Below are 3636 nucleotides of genomic sequence, written 5' to 3' on the forward strand. Positions count from 1 at the left end.
CCTTTGACTTCCACCTGAACCTTATGCATCGTTCCCACTTCTCTATAAAGTTGGCCTGTGCAAGGGGAGTACTGTTCTCATATTTTGGAATTCTTTTCTAATACTATACATACAGCTGTCTGTCTGAAAGGTGACTTTTTTTTTTCCAGCTAAGCTTTCCTTATCTCTTTATTCTGTCAACACTATTGTGGTTGCTGCACTTCCAACCTCTTCTGTTCTATCCCTCAATTAGAAAGAATAATTTCCTACACATTCCTTCTCACCGCATTCTCAATAAACTGACATTTAGATTACTTCTATTGTCTTCCACTCATAAGTCTCTTTTTCTCAGAAGCTTAAAACTATGGAACTCATCTTCAATAACATTAAGGATCACCCAGACTCAATTTTGCATGAACTAGTGGCTACTTCTCAATTTATCTTGCATCTTCTTCTGATCTTTCAATTGTTTTTTGGTGTCCACAGCTTTGCGATTTCGTCCTTTATCTCCATTTGTCATTTTTAAAAAAAAGCACCATCAACAGAGTCCATGCCCACAAGCAACCAGCTTAGTGGTGTATTTTATTTCCTTAATACATGTATGGAATTTGTACACTTTCTTCAGAATGCATTTTTGTTTATAATTCATAACAGATTTTCAGACTAATGAAAACAGTGTCATTTATTCAGATTTAATCAGTTATAAAACTGCCTTGAATGCAAAACAAGGCCTAAGGCAAGAAGTGCACTTTATGTTAAACAGAAGAACATAGCAAAGTGAATACCAACCAAGTACAATTGGTTTAGCATTAATCTTACAAGCAAATGCATTAGGATAAATACAAATGTACAGATTGAGCAGACTGTCTCAGTCCAGTACCATTTTCTTGTATGTGTTTATTTCAACACAGAAATAATTAACTTGTACAAAATCTGGATACTGCTCAGAGTACAATATTTAAAAGAAAGGAAGAAAATATGACCACAGTGAGTTTCCATCCAGAAACTTGGTGACAATTGAATAAGGCACTATAAACCCAAATGTAACCAAATGATTGGCTGTTAACCCACAGTCAAACTCCCAAAGGGGAACTGTTTCTCATATAATCACAGTTTCCTGCAATGAGTGAATGTCTTTCAGAAGAATCTCCTGTCTGAACTACAAACAAAGCATTGGATCAGTTTGGAGACCATAATAGTGGCATTGATGAATCCATGACAGTGGCATTGATTACATCATGATAGTGGCATTGATGGGACCATGATAGTGGCACTGATGAAATCTTCAATCATATTCCATGCAACGCGAGTACATCTAGCAGAAAATAACCAAGAGAGTTTTATTTCCTTTCTTGATTTTTTTTGTAGCTGGCATATCCTTTTGACAGCAGCAGAATTAAGCTTCTAAGAGGATAGCTTAGCGGTGCAAACGGTGGAGTGTCGGGACCCTTCACAAAGCAGTGCTCTCTGAGTCATTGTCAATGTCTTGCTGCTCATGTTTTCCGAGTTCCAAGTTCCCTGCAGCAGGCATTAACTCCACAGGCTGGTTCGAGTCCTGCTCTTGCACAGTAGAATCAGAATCTAGCAGCAAACACAAAACATCAGTGATACCCCAAGAAACACAAGTGGCCAGGACACCATTCCAAGATGGCTATCTCACCTCTGAAACCTCCACCATTACAACAGGGGTGATGGCTTTAAAGGCACACATCAATAGCTAAGTGAGTAGTGCACACTGTTGGAAACCTAACCTTTGATTAACTAAAAGAGAACATTCCTACAACTTCACTACATAGCCAGTCTACATATCTTCTGGGGATGATGCATCACTGACCTGTACTTATAGTATTTTCCATACTTAAACTTGTGGTGATATAGCACCCTCCTACTCTATAACTTTTGGCATTAATAGGATTTATAAAGTAGTTCACAACATTATACAGAAATGAAGCAACTGAATTGCTGTCATTTGCACATTAACCACTGAACAACCCAACTGAATATTTTCTACAGTGTATTTAATTCAGGGTGTATGCAGGCATTTTCTGATGGCTGACAATCCTCTTTACCCATGCATTATTAGTACAAGTGCAGGCAAGCAGTGTGATGAATGGTTAGTAGAAGACTGGGAAGCATGCATTAAATTGGCATTGGATTAGCAGGATTAATTGGCCAATCACTTGCCCATGTCTTACCATTAACTTTCCCCATTCTGCTCAAACAGTACTTTCCTGGTCAGACATCTGCATTTTTTAATGGAATAGTTTACAATTAGAAGCCATAATCCTAAAAAGGCTTTTTCATATTGGTGGACAACCACACAGTGTCTGCATATTACACATACTGTGTGTGCAATATCTAACAGCTTTGTGCCAATTATAGTAGAGGGGTGCCAACTCTGATACACACTATCCACTATTGGTAAGGATCAACCTGTTCTTGGATGTAGTTTTTCTCATGTGACAGTCACTGAAGACTTGTAAGGGTCCAGCAGCCTACAGGTACAACCATCAGCTAAAATTTAAATTTTGCCACAGCGGGGTGGCATGAAGAAATTCTCATTCTGCTACTTAAATTCAAATCTTCTGACATCAATTAGTTAATCTAGTTTAATCTCAACAAATATTCTGTGAATGATGGATTTAAAATTAAACAAACAATAAAGCACCAGGATCGACAGACATCCAGGTATACTGATGAAAGCAATTGCTTTTCCTGCCTAGCACAAGTATCACCTCATCTCACTAAATGAAAAGGCAGCATTAATAGGCAGAGTATCAAAGTTTCACGGGGTAGGAAACATTGCAGATGCAGATAACGATGCATGCAAACTCTTTTAGAATTATACTTTGTGAAAAGATATGTGAGCATTTATTTATAAGATTTTATTTGCTACACATATGCTTTCTCTGGTCAGAATATACTTGCTAGCAGCAAATTGCATCCAATAGTTTGATCCAAATACAGGAAAAATGCAAATTACAATACTTCAAAAAAGTTTTTTTTTGAGAATTTTCAAGTATAAATTTTGACCCTAAAAAGGGAAAATAAGATTTGTTTTATAATTTAAAAACTAAAATATTTTAAACATTCTAATTCACTATCTGCCCTCTTCGTTTAATTTTCTATCATTTTAATCTTATTTGTGCCTATCCGATGCTGACAATATTTATTCTATTGTGAAGTTCAATAGGTTTCATTAAATTTTTTTACTGATTTGTTCAGGTACCACATTTAAAGAAAAACTGGACATAGGAACAATGGGTATGAATTTCAAGATTGCACTTTCAGTAAATTGAGGCTTAGCAGTCAGCAATGTGAGAAGGTTTACTTCTATTGTGATCCTGATTGCCTAAATAAAATCACCTTGAGACATGCATAACTAATCTGGAGTTAAGCACAAAGCTTGATCATGATATCTCAGCATTGTACAGGAGATGTTAATAAACAAATTCACTAAAACATTTAAGTTGAGTATAAGTCACTGGGAATTTGCTGGCCCAGAACACCCTCTGAGTTATTATTGGGTGTAACTGTAGTCTTTAAACATCCACAATTCTCTGAGATAGTAGGAACTGCAGATGCTGGAGAATCTGAGATAACAAGGTGTAGAGCTGGATGAACACAGCAGGCCAAGCAGCAACAGAGGAGCAGGAA

General features: G+C 36.8%; 1 long non-coding RNA gene across 1 annotated transcript; it reads right to left on the minus strand.

Moving 5' to 3' along the window:
- Positions 1–521: 521 nt before the first annotated feature.
- On the minus strand, positions 522–3630 carry LOC125482722. Its single transcript, XR_007261730.1, has 2 exons — positions 2175–3630; positions 522–1560 (listed from the first exon to the last, which is right to left on the minus strand). It is a non-coding gene; the product is annotated as an uncharacterized LOC125482722 (long non-coding RNA).
- Positions 3631–3636: the final 6 nt, after the last annotated feature.

This window comes from Rhincodon typus, unplaced genomic scaffold, assembly GCF_021869965.1.
Source record: "Rhincodon typus isolate 14 unplaced genomic scaffold, sRhiTyp1.1 hic_rhity00015860, whole genome shotgun sequence".
NCBI lineage: Eukaryota > Metazoa > Chordata > Chondrichthyes > Orectolobiformes > Rhincodontidae > Rhincodon > Rhincodon typus.